Source organism: Pseudorca crassidens, chromosome 7, assembly GCF_039906515.1.
Source record: "Pseudorca crassidens isolate mPseCra1 chromosome 7, mPseCra1.hap1, whole genome shotgun sequence".
Taxonomy (NCBI): Eukaryota; Metazoa; Chordata; class Mammalia; order Artiodactyla; family Delphinidae; genus Pseudorca; species Pseudorca crassidens.
This window is the reverse complement of record NC_090302.1, coordinates 83,583,695-83,604,995: the sequence shown is the minus strand read 5'-3', so window position 1 is coordinate 83,604,995 and position 21,301 is coordinate 83,583,695. Positions and strand designations below refer to the sequence as shown.

The window sequence follows — 21,301 nt, the reverse complement described above, 5'->3', positions numbered from 1 at the left end:
ATGGGCTCTGTCGTGTTACGTATTTCTGTGCAATGGTGATGGGCTTCACAGAAACAAGGACAGGATGGAGAAGAAGACCAACTTATTTTTAGTTGTCCCAGCCTCTTTGAAATGAGGCGAGGACTCAGAGAAACCAGCTGGTGCTGGAGGGGGTAGTGGTGATCACTCCAGCACCCCTTCCAACCCTTCACCGTAGGAGAGCTTCTCCACAAAGCCATCTTTCTTCTTCAGCCATCTTATCTCTGAGAAGAAGGAATGGTGGTGTGGTATTTGCAACTTAGTGACGATCCCTGACTTTGGAACAGAAGTCTTCACTCACCTCATTCAATCTTAGTGAAGACCATCTTTAAGGCAGAGCAGGCAGCATCATTGCTCCAACTTTCTAAACAAGGACTCAGACTCACTCTCTTCTATACTCACTTGCTAGTTGATACAACCCAACTCTGATCACTCCATAGGGCAAAAGGTCAGTTCGGCTGACTACCTGTATTCATCTGGGTATCTAACCAGCACCTCTACCTTGCCACAGCCAAAATAGAGTTCTTCATCTCCAGCATCCTATCTGTTAATGGCCTCACCACCCACCTTATTCAAGTTCTTTCTTTTCCCTACCCCTACCCTTATTCCCAATCATCACAGACTCAACTCATTAGCAAGTTGGCTCAGTGATACCTCAAAAATAGCAAAATGGTCCACGTTGCTGCATTTTCCTGATTCTGCCCATGGCCAGGCGCCACCAGCTCACTCTGGAAGTACAGTAACAGCCCCCAAACTGGTGGTACTACTCTCACTCCACTCCCCACACATAAGCCAGGGAAGTCTCTAAAACTATGAATCAGATGGTGTCATTTCCCTGCTAAAAACATTTTAAAGGTTTCCCTCCACACTTCAGAGTACAAACCAACCTGGTCCACGTGGCCCTGGCTGATCAAGACCTTGGTCACCCCCTGCCTCTCTCACACTCTCCATTCTTCCTTCTGCTCCAGCCACACTGGCCTTCTTTTTCCTGCATCCCCTCCCTGTTCACTCCCCACCCACCCCAAGGCCTTTGCTCTTCTGCTAGGGCTTCCCCACCCAGAGATCTTTACAGGGTTGATACTTCCAGGTCTCATTTCAAGTACAGTTTCCTTGGATCTTCTGACCATCCAACCCCAGGGGCTCCCCTCAGTGCATTTCCTTGTTCCCCACAAATCGACTCCCCAGTGGAAACCCAAGTTTGTGTGCTGAGCTGGGGCTTTGACTCAGTGCCCTCTGCCGTCCCAGAACCAGCATGATGCCTGCACGCAGAAGTGCTGACTGCGTCATAAGTGGAATCAGAAGTCCTCCTGGGGTGGCGACGCTGGGTGGGTCTCAGAGTCAGAAGATCTGGGTTAAACCCCAGATCTACTTCTGACTGCCATGTGGGAGCCACTCATTTCCTCTGAGCTGCGGGGCCTCATCCACCATGTTACATTACAGTAACACCCATTACAATGGAGTTAATAATGTTTTATTCCATCTGGTTGCTGTAGGGATTAAATAAGATCACATATGTGACAGTCCTAGGTACACCACAGATAGTCATGGTGCATTTTCTATCTCCTTCTAGGCTTATTTGATCAGAACACAAAGCTAACAGGGTGAGGACATCATGGATATAACATCTCATGACCTGCTTGCAACTGGCTTCTTGGCCTCGGACTTACCTTGCTTATCATCCCCGTTGAAAAGCCATCTCAGAGCGCATGCCACAAGTCACCAGGTCTAACTAATAACACAAGTAGTCATGGTATCCACCAAGTTGTCGTACATATGCAGGACCTCAGCAAAGGGACACGGTGGCAAACAAGATGGGGTTTGACCACAGGTAAGAGAGAAATAGAAGTGGCATTTACTGAGCAGCTATTCATTTCAGCTGATCTGAACACAGAATTTCAGTTGTCCCATGGCAATCTGAGGAGGGGACATCATTGTTCTCATTTTACAGATGAGGAAACCAAGGCCAAAGATGATTGTGCAAAGAATATGCATGTTGTGAGGCCTTTTGGTATATGCTCCATAACTTTCAGAACATTTGTTCTGATTTACATTGCCACCAGCAGTGAACCTCCCCTTGCTCTTGCAGAATTCACTTTTTGAGGGGCCAGGGGAGGTAAGTTTAACATCTACTTTTAATTAATTCTATCAGTGTATGGGGAATTTAGCAGCTGGTTAATAGTAGTTAGAAAGTAGTTAGAAAATATATTTTTCCAAGTTTAAAATAAGTTGTCTTGAGCAATCTCTAGCAACCTAAAACCATGAGAACATGTGTGAATGGCCGGAGCACTTTCCTGTAAAGCTTATGTCAAGGTTATAGGGGATTTCCTAACAAAGTCTTCTCTTGCAAAGTGCACCTAATCTGGGACCTCCATGATCATATCTGGCCACTTGTACTCCTCTATAAATAATTGTGACTAAATACAATTTGATACAAGTAAAACTGAGCAAGTATACCCCGAAGTCTTCCCAAGTGGCCTTACTGCTTTGAGGGTCTCTGCCTGTCTAGACAACCCTTGTATCTGTCCCAGCTGGGTTCCAGCCACAGCCTGCCATCAAGCCCATCAGTGGCTGTCCTTTAACCCCCCTTATGCAGGTCATGCTGCTTGGGAGATAACTAGCTTCACTTTGAAATGGATGCAAGCAGATGTAGGACTCAGCGTGTTAACAGGCTCAGCATAGCTCCACCCTTTCCCCTCCCATCCTTTCATCTTATCACTAGAAAGAGCAGCCTGTCATTGTACTGGTCAGCATGGGAGAAAACTATACACTTTCTGGTTCTACACAGGGCATTGGATTTCATAGTGCCTTTGGTTGCTATTCCTTGGCTCAAAATCACAATGGGTTTCTCTACTTCTTCCTTGAGCCCAATTGGAAAGAGTTTGCAAGATGTGGAGGCTGAAGAGAACATGTCCAAATAGGCCATTTTACCTTCTTTCTGGTCAAAAGAACTACATTTTCACAAGCAGAGCGCTGGTTTTCCTCTTAAACCAAAGTGTTATGACACCAGATCCACTTCCCCTGGGTTGGTAACTTCTCTATTGTCCTCGAATGGAGCAATTGCTCTTCTTTCCATCTGCTGTGTTTTCTTCATCAGTTCTTGAGTTGTGTTTCCACTCTTAAAGAATTTCCAGCATATTGGTAGATCTTGCCCGAGAAAGCATGTTTCCTGCTAACCACTGGTCATCTAACATAACAGTTCCTCAAGCAGGATTCTAGTTGCAAGATCCACTTTTGTAGGTTGTTTCAAAATGCTTTTGGCACAGTCACTTATCGAATCTCCAAGTGGATTTCAAAACATAGTTCTCTCTTTTTTTATTAATTCAAAAATTTCTCTTCTGAGCTTTTGCTAAAAAGTGTGATTCCCACATAATAACATGTCCTTACGCGTCTGTGACCCAGTGTCACACTGCTGGCTTTGGCCATGGGCATTGATGGCTGCAGGGGTCCCACGTGTGCCTCACAGCATGGCTTCTGCACAGCTAAGCCACAATTGCCTTTATGTTGAAGTTGGTAGCATCAATAAAGCTGCTTTAAACCATCGTGCTTTACAGCTTCAGATCTCTGTGTATCCTGTTGTGAAAATATGCTCTAGCTGATGTGAGCGAGGCTTTGGATGAGCAACCTGGACTCATTCTCAGAATTTCTTCAAGTTCTCCCTCCCCACAAAGCTCCGTCACAAGGTACATTCACTTAGGCATCTCAAACACTTGCTCATGACATATGATGTGTTCTTGTTTCACACTTTTTACGAAGCTCGACTTTCGTCCACGTAACTTGATAGTGGAGCTTCCAGTCTGCCATCTTTTGCCCATTTAGTGGTCCCCTGCAACCTCAGGGACCACTTCAAAGTCCCCTTGTCCCAGTATTCTTCCAGAGTCACAGATTTCCTGAAGAGCTCCATCTCCCATCTTTAGTTGAGCAGATTTTCCTTCTGAAAATTTCCCCTGAAACCATTGTTGCTGAGATGATTTTCTCTTTGCATTTGAGGTTCTTAAGGGCTCTTCTGTGAGAAAGAAGTGTTCCTTTGATGGTTGGGAGGGCAATGAATTTGCTGACAAGGCCCCACAGGGATGGGATTGGGGGATGAGACTTGAATCTTCAGTATTTACCAAATCTTTCCCAGAGGACATGTCTCTGCTGGTAATTTTTTCTTCTTTTTTTTCTCTGTTGAAACTATAAATTTGGAACTCTCCATGCTTGGTGTATCTGGCATTTCTTCCACCAATGGGAGGAAACTTTGTTTACAAGAACATACACAAAACCCATCTTTCTGAGCATTAGCAATGCTTGGGACATTTGGTGGATTTTCTCACCAAGCTCTAGCAGCCATTTCCTTAATTCTGTAACAAAAGCAATTTGAAAAGAAAGGTGTTTCTGTTTGAGGAAGAAGGATAAGGTGAGTTGATGGCCAACTGGTGAGGTCCATAGCTGAATGTTGCGCTACACCCATTTTCTCACAGCAGCAACTTCACTTTCAACTTTCAAAATGGTTCATGTCCCAAGATAGAGTGGAGGTAAGAAGGTATAGGTGAAGGAGAGCTATCAGAGACCACCCCAAACATGGGAGCCTGGGGAAAAGGTATCTCAACAGCTCTGTCCCAGGAGACACCAGGAGATGAATTAGATTAGATTAGAGAGAGTCAGCCTGGTCCCTCTGCAGTGTCACCCTGATCCCGAGGGTCCTGCCCTTCCTAGCCCAATCTGCAAAGACGAGGGTGTAAAGGGGCCAAGTGCTTTAAGGTTAGGTGGCTGGGGCTGTTGGTAGAGTGATTTTCCTTAGAAGGGGCTCTGGGTAGGCAGATACCAAATAACATGGCATGATGGGTTTAATCAAGAGCATGGGTCAACCAGGGAAGGAAAAAGCTTAGAAAATTATGTATATATTTATAAAGATAAAGGCTAAATTAAGGTTTAAGAAATGAAAGAAAACATGAAAGTCATACATTAACTGTAGCCTTCAGGCACATGATTGGAAGAATTATATAATTTCTAATCTTAGGTCTGGAGCAAACATTTCAAGAACCAGAACAGTTTCACTTGACAGAGAGCAGGGCTAAGAAAGAGTATGTGTTGTAAACAATACTTTGTTTTGTTTTATTGCTTCACTAAAGACCAGTCCCTTCTTTACCACTGGAAACAGTCATTAATGCCTTTAAATCTAATTAGACCAGAGAACCAAACATCAGAGAACTCAGAACGCTTGATATCAGTCTTAACAATGATTTTTTTGGCTTTGACACCAAGAGCAAAAGCAACAAAGGCAAAAATGAAACAAACAAACAAAAAACAAAAATAAGTGAGACTATATCAAACTAAAAGCTTCTGTATAGCAAAGGGAATCAACAAAATGAAAAGGCAACCTATGGAATGGGAGGAAATATTGACAAGGGGTTAATATCTAAAATATACAAAGAACTCATAAAACCCAGGAAAAAAATCCAATCGAAAATGGGCAGAGGATCTGAATAGACATTTTTCCAAAGAAGACATGCAAACGGCCAACAGGCACATGAAAATGTGCTGAACATCACTAATCATCAGGGAAATGCAAATCAAAACCACAGTGAGCTATCACCTCACACCTCTTAGAACAGTTATTACCAAAAGACAAGAAATGAAAGTGTTGGAGAGGACAGGAGAAAAGGGAATGCTTGTGCCTTATTGGTAGGAATGTAAATTGGTGCAGCCACTATGGAAAACAGTATGAAGTTTCCTTAAGAAACTAAAAATAGAACTACCATACGATCCAACAATTCCACTACTGAATATTTATCTGAAGGAAATTATATCACCATCATAACTGCAGTTATGTTCATTGCAGCATTGTTTACAATAGCCAAGACACAGAAACACCTAAGCATCCATCAACGAATGAATGGATAAAGAAAATGTGAGATATATACACACAATGGAATATTATTCACCATTAAAGAAGAAAAGAATCCTACCATTGTGACAACATGGATGGACTTTGATGGCATGCATTATACTAAGTGAAATAAGTCAGACAGAGAAAGACAAATACCATATGCTCTTATGTATAGAATATAAAACAAATAAAAAAGCACCCAACAAGCTAAGCTCCTAGATACAGAGAACATACTGGTAGTTGCCAGAGGTGTGGGGGGGAGGGATGGGCAAAACGGGAAGGTGATCAAAAAGTGCAAACTTCCACTTATAAGATGAGTAAACCCTGGGGATGTAGTGTACACCATGGTGACTATAGTTAATAATACTGTACTATATATTTGAAAATTGCTAAGAGAGTAGAGTTATCATAAAAAAATTTGTCATAAAAAAATTTGTAACTGTGGTGATGGAGGTTAACTAGACTTATTGTGGTAGTAATCTTACAATGTACACATGTATCAAACCACTATGTTGTGTACCTAAAGCTAATACAATGTTATATGTCAATTATATCTCAAGTTTTAAAAAATAATAAGAAAAGAAAACCCAGAAGCAATTCAGGGAACCTACCCTTAAGGTTCTGCTCCTCTAGAACCAGACTCAGGTACCAAATGCTGTGTCAGTCAGGGTTCAGTTACAGCAGTTGGACCACCAGGATAAGTACACGTATATGATTTTTGCAGTACTTGACTATGCACTCGTGGCTGCCATTTAAGCAGGTTCTGTGGGATTGCAGCCTTTGCATCTGATGCTGGAGCCAAGTCCCACAGGTGCTGAAGAAGAGAGGATGGTTGTAGCATGGGGAAGAGCAAGGACAAGCCAGACCACTGCAGAGACAGGAGCCTCGGAGGACAGACTGAAAACCATGTCCGTTCTCGTCACCTTTGATCTTGGTGGCGTGGGCTCTTCATCATGTAGCTCAACACACACACCTGGCCCAGGAGTCAGAGAAGCTGAAGAGGGTCCAGAGGAAGGAGGGGCAGCTGCAGGCCTGGCTGTGGCCTCATGCTGTTGAGGTGCACCAGCAGGTAAACCAGGAAGTGTGTGAGCTTCAACATGGCTGCTGCTTCCCCTCCAGCCTCCAAATCTCCCACAAGGTCTCTTTTGTCTCCCACTCTGACAGGAAACCTGGGATGAAGGGAATTTGGGGATGTGTGGTCACCCCAGCCAAGGGGACGCATTGCAAAGTCCCTCCCAGCCAGGGTGGATTTCTTCTCAGCTTCTTGTGTGAACAGGCCTATGTTTGCAGAATCTCCAGGGAGACTACAGGATTATTGATTTTTCTACTGGGAGCTGGTAGAGACAGGTAAGTTTCCTTGTGGGTCCCCTCTGATTCTGGCTGGTTTCCCCCTGCCCACCCTTTCACTGAGTTTGTAGCCACTTCAGGGGTCCTGGCTTTCTGCAAGAGTCTCATTTTCAGTGGACTCAAGGGCCAGTATCTTATTCCCATGCCCGTGGCTGTGAGTTCCTGAGGCTCTGGGTCCCTGACACCAGCATTGGCTCTCACTCCAGTGTAACCCCAGCTACTGAATTTGTTCTATTTTAAGCTTTCAGGTTTGGGGTTTTTGGCGGGGTGATGTGGGGTGGAGATGTCTTTTCTTTTCTTGTGAGTACAACGGTGTGGTTTAAATTGTGTTTGATGAATTCTTCCACCATTTGAGTGTTTTGTGATGGGCAGCTATTTCAGAATATCTAGTCCAACTGCAGGAAGTCCCTAAAATGAGATGCTGTAGATACAGTGCCCAGTGTATGAAATGCCACATGGTAGACACTCAGGACATGTATTCATTTATTTTATTTTAAAATTTATTTTATTCAAGTATAGTTGATTTACAATGTTGTGTTAATTTCTGCTGTACAGCAAACTTTCAGTTATACATATATATATATATATATATATATACACATTCTTTTTTAAACATTCTTTTCCATTATGGTTTATCACAGGATATTGAATATAGTTCCCTGTACTATACTGTAGGACCTTGTTGTTTATCCAGCCTACATATAATAGTTTGCATCTGCTAATCCCAAACTCCTAATCCATCCCTCCCCCACTCCCCTCCCCCTTGGCAACCACAAGTCTGTTCCTAAGGACATTTTTTTATTAATTACATAGACATTGGACTGTGCTGGGCAGTGGAAATATTGTGATAAACAAAATAGGTATTCTTTTTGCCCTCCTAGAGATTATATTCCAGTGTGAGATAGAGGGAGAAGAAAGCAATTGTCAGATAAATGGAATAATTGCTACTGGAATATGTGTTATAAAGCAGTTGATTAAAAGACTGAGTTAGCAAATCAGAGATACATAAATATATAAAGATATATAGCAATATATATACAGATACAAAAATATAAAAATAAATGGCAATGCTTCCTTCCTTTCTTCCTTCTAATGAGGGAACAGAGTTGAAAAGAAGGGTAACAACTGAGAGCGATAATGGATGAGAACAGCGTGGAAGAATATATTAGGCCCCTCTTGTCTTGATGTCCGCTTATAAAGAGTCTCAGTTCTAACCCATTAGGTTGGCAGGAAGTTCAGTCTTTTCCCGATTTTCTTAGAACCCCCCATCACATCCCTTGTCCCCTAATTTTCTAAGAAGTACATTTGCTGGTGAGTCAGGCACCCAACGTTCCTCTGGGAACCTGGGGGTCTGCTGCTGGTTGTTAAGGCTGGTTGCTGCAGCTGGTGTGACCGAGGTTTCACAGGCCCACAAGTAGAGGAATTAAGAAGTTGTGCTTGTGTCCCAGTTCTGCTCTGACACAGTAAGGAGGATACGTCACCTTTTGTGGTCCATTCAATCTTTACAAGTGTGTGTTTTAAAAAGTACAAAAAGAGGGCTTCCCTGGTGGCGCAGTGGTTGGGAGTCCGCCTGCCGATGCAGGGGACACGGGTTCGTGCCCCGGTCCGGGAAGATCCCACATGCCGCGGAGCGGCTGGGCCCATGAGCCATGGCCGCTGAGCCTGCGTGTCCGGAGCCTGTGCTCTGCAATGGAAGAGGCCACAACAGTGAGAGGCCCGTGTACCGCAAAAAAAAAAAAAAAAAAAAAAAAAAGTACAAAAAGAAGGTTACAAACCACACTAAATCTAATTATCCCCCAAAACCTGTGTTAATATTTTCTGAACATTAAAATCGATACCTGTCTATGCATCTAGGTGTGTGTGCACACACATACGTACAGAAATAATTTCTGAAGGGTGGGATTATACTACGCATATGTTTTTAAAAACAAAATTTATTAAATTTAATACTGATTGAAATCATTAGGAAAGGCATCAGCTGGTTTGTGGGCCTGGAGCCCATGTCCCCCTCTGAAGTGCTGTTAAAGAGAAAAATGTGGTTGTTCTCTTTAACAGCCCAAGATGGTGTCACTTGTGCTAAAGTTCATGATGCCAAACCTAGATTCAATACCAAACTTAATTGCAGTTACGACCTTCCCCAGAAATGTAATCTTAATCAACCAGTTTTCTGTTCAGCACCAATGAGGTCATTGGTCAGGTAGGTCCTCTCAACCCCCCACCCCACCTCCAGAGGAAGAAGAGGCAATCTGCACGATAAACCCCGTGCTGTTCCCTACCCTCCAAAAAGAAGGTGTCCTGGCCCCAAATAACCTTTTTTTTGTTTCTTTTGCTAATGGCTTCCTTGCCCCACCTTCCTCTCTATAAAAGCCTTCCGTTTTGTACCACTCCCAGGAGCTGAGCGTCCTTCAAGTTGCTAGACTGGATGCTGCCCAGTTCAGGAATTGTTGAATAAAGCCAGTTAGAGCTGCAAATTTACTCGCTGTATTTTGATTTTGACAGTGTCCAGTGTGGGTTCCAGCGCCTCAGCCTGCAGAGTGAGCTCCTCCTCTTGCCAGGTACAAGGCAGGTGTGCTAGTAGCTTGTGTTCTGGGTTACAAGGGCATCATCTGTCCCTTATAAAAATCAGCTTTGGTGGCTCCCAGCAACCACCCAGGGTCGCAGCCTCATCTGAATTGCACTTTCAGAAAGCTAGAGCCAATGGTCAGATTTTAGCCCCCTAAAGGCTCCTTCTCAAGGCCTTTGTTGCTGACTTGGGATTATTCAGAAGTTCTGAATGGCAAACCTCACTACTTTTGGATGTCCTTCCCTGTTAATTTTGGGTTTATGAGTTCCTCAGGCCTATTAATTTTGCCATCAATTGCTTCCCTTCTGCTTTATCTCTAAATTTATCACTATTTGATCTTCTGGTGGCACTGCTCTCTGGTTTACAGGAATTGCTATGGATTTATTTTAATTATTTATATTTATTTTATTATTTCAGTGGGGGTTTTACAGAGAGAAAAGGTAAATATTTGTATTCAGTTGGGTATTTTGAATGGCAAGTCTCATTCTATTTTTATAGAATCTGTATCTATCTATAATATAGATAGAACAATATAGAATACATAGAACAATGAGAAGAAAAGCAAGAATTATTTTTAAAAATTGTGAAAGGTTTTGAACTTTTATGGGTGCTCCTCCATTTATTAATCATGCTTCTGACTCTTTATCCTAAATACATTTACTAAATTGTTACCAGTATCTTTATTTTTTCAGGTGACATTATTTTTCTCTCTTTTAAAAATTATTTTATAATTTTTTTCAGCTTTATTGAGTCATAATTGACAAACAAAATTGTAAGATATTTATTTATTTATTTATTTCTAACATCTTTATTGGAGTATAATTATTGTAAGATATTTAAAGTGTACCAGATGATGGTTTGACAGATGTATGGCTTGTGAAATATTTCCACCCACTGAGTTCATTAACACATTCCAGTGACTTATTAAGGATGTCCGTTGGCACTTGATGACACAAGGCTGGAAAAAAGTGCATGGGGGGCAGAAAGTTGGGTGGGGAGGTTGGTCAAATTTGGACTGAGAATTTGCTACATCTGTTTCTTAATCACCCTGGGTTGACTGTGATCATTTTAAAGTTGTTTGGGGGACTCTAGGAACTGTCATTTTCAGACCTCGGGTTCTGGCCTGGATGCTTTCTTTGCCCATCCACATCTACTCTCTCCGGCTCTCTTACTAATGGTAATGAACCTGATGAAAAAAATGGGCTTCCTTGCCCTCCAGCTCCCTCTTGGATTCAGCTGATGGAGTTGGAGGGAGGAGAGTGAGGCTGGGATATTTGTTCTCCTGGATCCCTGCTCCTGTGGGCTGGCTTTGGATGGCTGTGCCCTTTGACAGAAGATTGCAGCTCCTCTCAAGACGGCATCCTCTACAGGATTTTCACCTTCTGCTTGGTATCATGCCTTCCTCTCTTCCCTTGAGTCCTGTGTGTCTAGTTACAGTTACACTAGTTCCGGGGGACTGCATTATTCCTTGTGGTTTCCCTGCAAAATTTTAAATAGTTCTTTGATTTAATATTTCTTGAATTATCCTAATTTGAGCATGTCATCTCTTTCCTACTGGAACCTTGACTGTTACACATTTATGAAAAATTGTCATTAATTAAGCATGCTATTAATGACCTAGTTCTAAGAGGACTAAGGGAAATATATGACACATTTTCACATTTCAGTGTGTGCAGTCTTGATATTACCCTCGCTTTGATTTTTTTACAAAACTTGCGATCCTGGACAGGCAAGCAAAGCCTCGACTACAGCTGCAGAAGAGACAGATCAGCATTGAAATTTCCAGTTTGGGGTAGGAATTCCTTCCTTTCATTACTCCTCAGTCATCCATAATGTATAATACATGTAAAGGTACTTCTAGGATGCTTAAAAAACCCTCTTTCCTCCCATGCTGGCTGGCTTACAGAGAGCCAAGGGGTCTTCTCAGGGAAGGCATAGATTCCTGGTGCTCAGTGATTTAGGCTAAATTACACCTGCACTTATATTGGCAGGTAAGTCTGAGAGATGCTCAGATCAGCAGGAATTTAGCTTAAGGGAGTGACTTCCCCTTACCTGGTGGACAAACAGTGTTCTCACAGGATTGTACAAACCGGATTTCACTGGCAGGTCATGGGCTCCTTAGGGCAAGGATTTTATTCACTCTGTACTCCTAATCTCACAAGTATCTGGCAAATAGAGATGCCCAATCAATGTCTGTTGAATGAGTAGGGTGGACTCAGGGCTCCAGGGAGCTCGGGAAGCCATCTCTTCATTCCTCTGCCTCCGGTGAGCTGCCAATAAAGAAATAAATCTCTCCAGTGTGAATGAGGATGGCCTTCCAAAGTTTATTTATCCACACATTCAAGATCTTTCTCTAACTGAAAGCTACATAATTGCAGGTTAAGCTGATTTTATTGGACATAAATAAAAATGCATGGTAAGACCCTTAAAACAGCTGTTTTTATATCTCAAGTCATTCAAACCTTCTCTGGCTTCTTTCTCTTTCTTTTTCTTTGTGGACTAAATTATCCCAATTTCTCATAAATTTCCCAGGACTCAAACTCAGAAGAGTATGATGAAATTGGCTAAAGACATTTGAATTTATACTGTACCTGGTCTGGGGACTACATTTCCTAGAATTATTCTGTTTTACAACAGGTCAGCATGTTTTAAGAATCAAAATGATTCAGAAGCTAGTCATTGAGATCGGGTTGCCTGCTTGTACTCCCTCATTTCCCTTCAGTGGTGTTAGGGCAGATGGATGGCAAGAAAGGGACTCATTGAAGGTACATCTTTTAATCCCATCTGGTATTATGGGTTTTAGGAAGTAATCCAGAGAAGTGGTGGCATCAAACTATGCATGTAGGTAAAGGGGTTGGGGTCACTTTATATTCTCAAATCATAGGCAGGTTCATTCAGTTTCCCACAAAGGGAAAGAGAGGAGCCAGACCTGGAAAGAGTGAAGTATTATTATTTCTTTCTTCAAATGTGTATCAGCCAATCTCTTAAGTAAACTGGAACAGAAAAAACAGAGGGAAAATAAGTGAGGCTTCCCTTTTAATCAGCTGAGCTGAATGAGGGGCTCTGAGCAACCATCAGCAAAACCAGCCCAGATTCCTAAGAGAAGTGGTGAAGAAAGCTCGCACTGATTTTCTGACCCCTGTCTGAGTGGAGGGCTTGGAAACAATCTGAGTGGGTGTGGCAAGTACTCACCTCCAAGCCCGCGCCTGTGTTCATAGTTCTAATGGTGGAACGAGAGAGCCTCAGGGCAGGAGTCTTCAGCAGCTGCCTTAGGATCCCATTCACCCAGTGCACAGAACTTAATTAAAAGATAGACTGAATTATGACCTGCCTCTAGATTGAGGAGGAAAATAATTTATTTTATAAGCAGTAGGCTCTGGATTTACATCGTAATTTTGGATAGAGTTTGGGATAGAAGGAGAAGCTCTAAAAGTCTAGGTGTCTGCTGAAACCAAGGCTTTTGCTCTGCAAAAGAAGGGGGTGATTCTTTGGAGGGGACAGGCACTCTTAAACAGGAGGACCAGAGAGAAAGGAGAAGGGGAAAGAGAGGGACTGGCAAGGTAGGCTGAAGGTCCAAGGGCCTGGAGCTGTCAACAGATATTTTAGTAATGATGATGCCCAAAGTCTGAGTACAGGTTGTGTATGGACCACATCACACATCTAAGGAGAGCAATTCACTTTGCAGGTATGAATATTTGAACTTGAATATTTATTATGATGATTATCCACCAGATGTCAGTAAAGCATCTAATTCTAACAACATAGGAGGGTAAAGGCAATTTTCCAACAGACAAAATTGTCTCAAGGAAGGGGTGCTTTAAAAAAATTTGCACAAAGGAATAGTATGTGCTAGCAGAGCCCTGATTCTTGGCCTTCTTCCACTTACTATTTAAAATATCTCCCTCTTACACTTCTCCCAAAAGAGAAAGACAAGAAAAAAGAAAGAAAACACTCCCAAGTTTTCTACCCTCCAAGAAGCCATCATATCCAAAGCTTGCAAAACAGCCCAACCAAACGGAACACAACTTTTATTGTACTCAAGGGCATTAGATCCATTTTAAGAGCTTCTCCTATGTTTCACTCATAATACATCATGCGTCACTTTGGGTATTTACAGTATGTATTCTATAATTATCTGTGTTTTCATGTCTGCTTCTCCTCGAAAGTTGTAAACCTCTTTTAAATCAGTAATTTATATTTTTATTTAAATTATGCATATTTGTAGTTAAATTTAAGTATGATCAAGAGTATTTGGCTTATAATAAAAACCAGCAGTCACCTACCCTTCCCCAACCTAGTCCTACTAGGACTACTCCTTGGATGTACCACTTTCACTTTCACTTTCACCTCTTTTTCCTGTTTCTTTGGCTATCTACATCCATACGTCTAAATACTTTGCTTCAATGTCTTTTTCTTGATTAATCAGATTTTTCATTGCCTTCTTATTGCAGTGGTTGAACATATGAGTCAGGCTAAGCAACGCTAACCGATATAATAACCTCTCCATCATGCTAGCTTAACACAATAAAGGTTTCTTTCCAATGTAGGTCATCAAAGGAGATGAGAAGATGTTCTCCACATCTTCAGGAACTCAGGGTCCTTTCATCCTTTGATGCCACCATCTTCAATATGTGGCCTCAAGTTCCCCTGGAACAGGAAGAGAGAACAAAGGATTAAATGTGAGGGATGTGGGGGCAGTCGGGAAAGAGTGGTGTTTGGAGAAGCAAAGGGAAGAAAGTGTATCAAGTTGGGAGGGGTGATAAATTGTACCAAGTAAGGAAAGAGAGAACTGACTATTGGATTTAGCAAGAAGGATGTCATTGGTAACCACGCTAAGATGGTGGGATGGAAACGTGAGTGGAGTGAGCCTACAAAAGGGAGAGGAGTTGGGATAAATGCAGAAGCATTGTAAAATGGTTTTGCAGCCCTTTCATGTTGAGAAATAGGGAGGGAGATGAAAGAGCAAGGAGAGTTCAGCTAGTTTGTATGCTGACGGGGGATGACCCTGTAGAAAGGATAAATGATAGGGTAGGATGGGGGGGAGAACTTCGGAGTGGTTCTCTGAACTAGCTCACAGCATGGGGAGCTTTACAGCTGGAAGGTGGCCTTCAGTCACAGGAAGGAAGGGCACATGGTGTGGACGCTACAGCAGGTGAAGGGGGAGACGTGGTGATGGGAGTTTGGGGGAGTTTTTCTTGGAACATGAGGCGAGGTCATTAGCTGAGAGTAAGGATGGGGGTGGGCTGAGAGGGTGGGTTTAAACTTTATTTCTTCTTTTTGAAAAATTAGTTTTCAGTCATTTTAGAGCGATTTGGGGGAGGGAACACAGGTGTTCAACCTGCCATATTTAATAGGAAGCTCACTTATAAACTACTTAAAATTCCAATCCTACTCCTTTGCGTCTGTCAGGGTCTGAACCAGTAAACTCTCAATAAATATTTGTGCAGCTGAAGTGAATTTTCTTCGTGGTCACAGTCAGCTTTTCCATTTTAAAAAAAATGTTTCTTCCTTATCACTTCCACAGACTTGAGAAAATTAAAGATTAACCTGTTAAAGACAGCTTCTCCACCCTTTCTTGCTGGGTGTTTTTGTGTTTGGGTTGCCCTTGTTTTCAGGTGTGCACGCTGTTGATACACATCTTTGCAGAACGTGGAGGGTCTGAAGAGACCCTGTAGACAGCGGTTTGGGAACCGTGTTAGTTGCAGGTTGTCTCAGGGTGTGTCCAGCAGCATCCTGCCTGAGGGTCAGAGCCAGGCCTCTGTGCTTCTGGGATGGGATGCCACATATGGGCGCTTGTTCTATGATCTGGAGAAAGTAGATTGAAGTGCCACTCATGTTACTGGTTTTGAATTGAGATTTAAAGCATTTACAGGACAGCAAATTCAGAGGGTGAGGGAGCTGGTTATTGCCATGAGAGAGGACAAGTCTCCACTCTGTGAGCTTCAGACATTTACTTAAAAACAAGAAGAACCTACATTTATGGAGGCTTATTTAATCCTGATGACTTCTGTTTGAGTATTATTATCCTTATTTTACACATAAAGACACTGAAGCAGAGAAGCTCACTGACTTGCTGAGGTCAGACAGTTAGAAGTGAGAGGTGTGTTTTAAACCAAGGTGCATTGGCTCTGGAGCCCAAGTTCCTCTTAACCTCTGTGCTGACTCCCAGAGCCTCTATTTTCCTACCTTTCAAATGGGAATATGAGCATGTACCTTGCAGGGTCATGCTGAGAATTAAATGAGATAATGTATATAAAGTATCCGGTATATCACGGGAACTCTGTAAGAGTTTGTTAGTACTTAAAGTTGTTTTTCTTTTCTTTCTTCTTTTTTTTTTAACAAGAAATATATACAAAGATATTAATATTATTTGGTAAGAAATACACAGAAAAGCCCAGTGATCTGCATAGTGATTGTTCTTATAGTTCTTTCCGTTGTGTATAGTTTCAGGAATTGGTTTTTGGAGAATAAATTACAACTACAATTTATCTTGTATATTTTATTATTCCAATAAAAGCTCACAGTTCAATGTTTTTTTTAAAGGAAAGAAAACCTAATAATATTCAGAATAAAGTACTCCCTGATATTTTTCTCAGTTTTCATAAAGCATTTATTTTTCCACTACAAGTTCCTCATTTTTTCATTAGTAATCTGGAGTATTGGCAAGACCAGAACTATTTTCAGCTGAAAAGTCATAAAATAATATCACCAAACAAGGGGAACATATTTTAAATGAGGACTTATAGGTTTCTTCTTTACTCAGCTCTTTCTTTTAAATTTTTTTTAAATTAAATTAAATTAATTAATTTATTTTTGGCTTCATTGCTGCGTGGGCTTTTTCTAGTTGCAGCGAGTGGGGGCTACTCTTCATTGCAGTGTGCAGGCCTCTCATCACGGTGGCTTCTCTTTGCTGCGAAGCACAGGCTCCAGGCGCACGGGCTTCAGTAGTTGTAGCACGTGGGCTCAGTATTTGTGGCCCACAGGCTCTAGAGCACAGGCTCAGCAGCTGTAGCGCATGGGCTTAGTTGCTCCATGGCATGTGGGATCTTCCTGGACCAGGGCTCGAACCCGTGTCCCCTGCATTGGCAAGCGGACCCTCAACCACTGTGCCACCAGGGAAGCCCTACTCAGCTTTTTTTTTTTTTTTTTTTTTTTTTTTTTTTGCGGTATGCGGGCCTCTCACTGTTGTGGCCTCTCCCGTTGCGGAGCACAGGCTCCGGACGCGCAGGCCCAGCGGCCATGGCTCACGGGCCCAGCCGCTCCGCGGCATGTGGGATCTTCCCAGACCGGGGCACGAACCTGTGTCCCCTGCATCGGCAGGCGGACTCTCAACCACTGCGCCACCAGGGAAGCCCCTCAGCTTTTTTATTATTAATAGTAAAGTGAGTGAGAGACAAGTTGTCAGGTAAAGACCATGGATGTGGGTCAGAAGACTGGAACCTATCCCAGCGCTGCCTCTTACTGGTCGTGAAATCTTGGGTAGGGCACCCAACTTCTCCATGGTCAATTTCCTTATTTGGAGTTGGAGATAAAGCTTTCCTAAATACAGTCCCAGGAACATTGGTTCCATGAGATATTAGTAGGTGACAAAGAAGAAAGGGTTTCATGATCAAATACATTTGGGAAATTCTACATTAGGCAATCCTAGATTAGACAAAGTATCTTTATCATGGGCCTTCTCAGGGCCTTTGATATGTTAATAACACTGTTAATTTCCAAGAAAAGGGTGTGGTATTTTCTAAACTTAATTCATCACAGAATTGCTTTGTCAAAGAATATCTCTCACACTAGGATTATATATACATATATATATAATACATCTATTATATATAATAAATATATATATAAATATAAATATATGTATATATAATGTAAAACTTTTTACAAATGTTAGTAAATGGTAATCATTAACTATTCAGCCATTCATGTAATAAAGAACCAAGTAAATATCTCTTAACTAGAAGACTTTTCCCCATAATTTCTCTATACATTGTACTTCTGGGAAACACTACTGTTAAGTTATTGGTGCAATTCTTATTGATCACTAAGCTTCACTCATAATCCCTGCTAAGTTTAAATGTTCTTACTATGGAATATAGGACTCATATATTAGCACAACTCACTATATGCACACCTATATGTGTATATATATGTGTGTGTATATATATATATGATAATGATCACAAAATTGCTTTCCTTTGTCTCAAATCTGAGATACTTATATCAAGAAAGATTTGTGACGATAGAAGACATGAGCAGACACAAGTAAAGGCCCCTAAAGTGTAGGGTAGGTATGCGGAAGATGACCTATTGTGCTTTTATTGTTCTTGAGAGATTAAGAGTCTATCAGGTAAAGGAATGGTTCATTATGTATCAAAATGTTGCCGAACTTAATCATAGTAGTTTTGAACTAGCGATATGGTCTGTCCTTCTGCTCTCTTGTAAGATGGCCAGAAGAATCACGAGGTGACAGATAAACTACTGGCCAGGATCATTTTTTATTGCTGCTTTCCTTCACCTCCTTTTTAGTAAGGGAAGTTTTGAGTCAAAATGTGAATAAAAAAATAAAACCATAGACATTAATTTGCTGAATTCTGAACCAAATCAATGTACAAGATGATCCATTTTGGGTGTAAAACAAGGATTTCAAACTTTGATCCTTTAAAAATTATATTTTTGTGTGTATGTTTCTCTTTGTATATAAATATATATGGTAGTATAACATTAATCTATGAAAATAAATATTTGCTGTGCAATCAAAAGAATTTTAAAACTCTTTGGTCTGACTTTTGTAACTTTGTTCATTTCCATGAAATTTTATAACTTGAAGGTTTTTAATAGAAGAGTGCTGCATGTAAAAGTTTTTAACGTCTTGAATCACATTCTGGATATGGATATAGATTGTTTTAATTTACTGTTGCCCTCAGGTCTATAGGTTCCCATGCCCTGACACTAAACACACATTATTTTATGCCTAGTATTATTATTTTTCTCTCTTCTCCCTCACTTTTACATTAATCCTTATGTCTCTTGACAATTGCATTCCTCTGTCTGCCTCCATCAGTATTTCTAATTTATTTTGGGCAAGGAAACTAGATGAGCAGGTGTAATAGAACTGCATTTAAATGAACCCGATAGGCTCTAAGTAACAGGCCATCCTTCAATTATGTGAGTACAAGAGCTGAGAAGCAGGGCCTGAGGCACCTTCTGTGTTTCTTCCTAGAATAAGAATTTTGTTTCGGTGTGGATGTTTGCTCTTTGGATAAGTACATGTGACTGCAGTGATGAAAAAATGACTTTCTAAAAGTTACAGAACACATAATACTCGTTTTAGAGAATTTGGAAAATACAGAAAGGTACAAAAAAGAAAATTAAAAACTTATAATTTCAGTTTGGAATAACCAGTATAAACATTTACATGTATTTCTTCCTTTCTTATTTGCATATACATATCATATATTCATTTTGTGCATGTTTTACAAAATTTGGTTTATACTGCATTGCGAGTTTTGTATTACAGTTTTTCATGTGACAGTGTTAATAAGCATCTCCTATGTCATCACACTTTTTTCAAAATCCACATCCATGTTAGTGTCTAAGTTCCTCAAGTGAATGTACAATACAGTAACTTATCTAACTATCCCCAGTTATTGGAAGTGTTTGATATTTTACAAAACACTATGATAACAAAACTTGTAAATAAATATGTCTACATCGTAAATCATTTTTTAGGCTAAATTCTCAAATGAAAATACTGGATAGGAGATATGAAATGTGATGAGCATTCTTACAGCTAAATTGTTGTGCACGTCCTTAGTTATTTCTGTACACGAATTCTGTGAAGTGGAATTGCTGTTTAACGAATACGCAGGTTTTCTTTAAGTATGTGTGTTTTAAAAATGGGACTAGGTCTTTCTGTCCTTTTCTTCTCATTGTGAAAGAAATACATGCTCACTGTCAAAAATTTTCAGACACAGAAAAGCATGAAGAAGAAAGTAAAAGTCACCTGTCTTTCCATAATTCCTGTTGACATTTGGATTCTGTGCCAACATACAGAAATATGTGCACCAATGTGAGAAGTCACGTATACCTCCATCATGACAAAAATGGGATCCATGCTCTGCAAACTCTGTTATATACTGATATTTTAAGAAAACACATTAAAGCATGGCACACTTAGAAAAATATGCACAAAACAGAAATGTACAGATGGATGAATGTTCACAAATAAACACCCAGATTAAGAAAAAGAAAAAATGTGGAACACTTCACCAGGTTGTATGTTATCCTTACCCAGGTGCCATGATAACTCTGTATGATTCTAGTCTTAGTTTATGTGCTCCTGAAATGAACACTTAAAGTGTATCAGAGATACATTTTCTTGTTAACAAAGAACTATATTTCATTTGACTATAAGACATCATTGATTGTTAGTGTCCCATTGTTTTAGGTACTACAGAGAAAGAGAGAGAGAGAGAGAGAGAGAGAGAGAGAGAGAAAGGAAGGAAGGAAGGGAGGGAGAAAGAAGGAAGAAGAGGGGGCGAGAAAAAGGAAGAAAGCAAGCAAGAGCTGTGAACTAAACTATAGCCTAACACTGTTGATAGGACAGTCCTGTGTCATAAGCAGCTTCTTTTTTTAAAAATTGAGATATAATTGACATAAACATTATATTAGTTTTGGGTGTACAACATAATGATTCAGTATTTGTATACTGCAAAATAGTTACCACAATAAGTCTAGTTAGCATCCATCACCACACATAGCACATTTTTTTCCTGTGATGAGAACTTTTAAGATCGACTCTCTCAGCAACTTTCAAGTGTACAATACGATATTATTAACTATAGTCACCATTCTGTGCATTACATCCCAGGACTTACTCATCTTATAACTGGAAGATCATAACTTTGGGCCCCCTTCCCTCATTTTACCCATCCTCCATCCCCATCTCTGGCAACCATCAATTTGTTTTCTGAATCCATGAGTCTGTTTTGTGTTTGTTTGTTTTAGATTCCACCTATAAATGAGAGCATACAGTATTTGTCTTTGTCTGTCTGATACAACCAGCTTCTTGATGCTTTGAAATTTCCTTCATCTATTCTGAAGTTTGCCAGTTTCTCCACCCTTCAAGCTGGATTTTACAGTGTGTGAAGGCAATCTCTTTGCATTTTCTTATCTTTAGTCACTTTGGGTATCTTCTTTCTTGGGTCCCATCAAGCACTGGTTGTTTCTTCCCCAGAAAATATGAAATTATGGTCATTCTTCTAATGAATATTATTTGCTTCAGTAATATTACATTTGTACTCTGCTTTTCTGTTTCCATATCTTTCTGCATACATTATATGATTTTGTTTCAATGCTGGTTATGGTGAAATCTTTTGAAAGACATTTTAAATAACTAAACTCAACATGCATAGTACCAATGAAGTGCATAACTCAATTTGAAATGACAACTATATAAAATCTTTGCTGGAGTTCATGCATGACCAAGCAGTTAGGAGGAT

At 40.8% G+C, this 21,301-nt stretch overlaps 1 non-coding gene across 1 annotated transcript; it reads right to left on the bottom strand.

The window, feature by feature from the left end:
* Positions 1-20,049: 20,049 nt before the first annotated feature.
* On the bottom strand, positions 20,050-20,152 carry LOC137228436 (U6 spliceosomal RNA). The gene has a single exon (XR_010945234.1). It is a non-coding gene; the product is annotated as a U6 spliceosomal RNA (small nuclear RNA).
* Between the last annotated feature and the right edge of the window lie 1,149 nt (positions 20,153-21,301).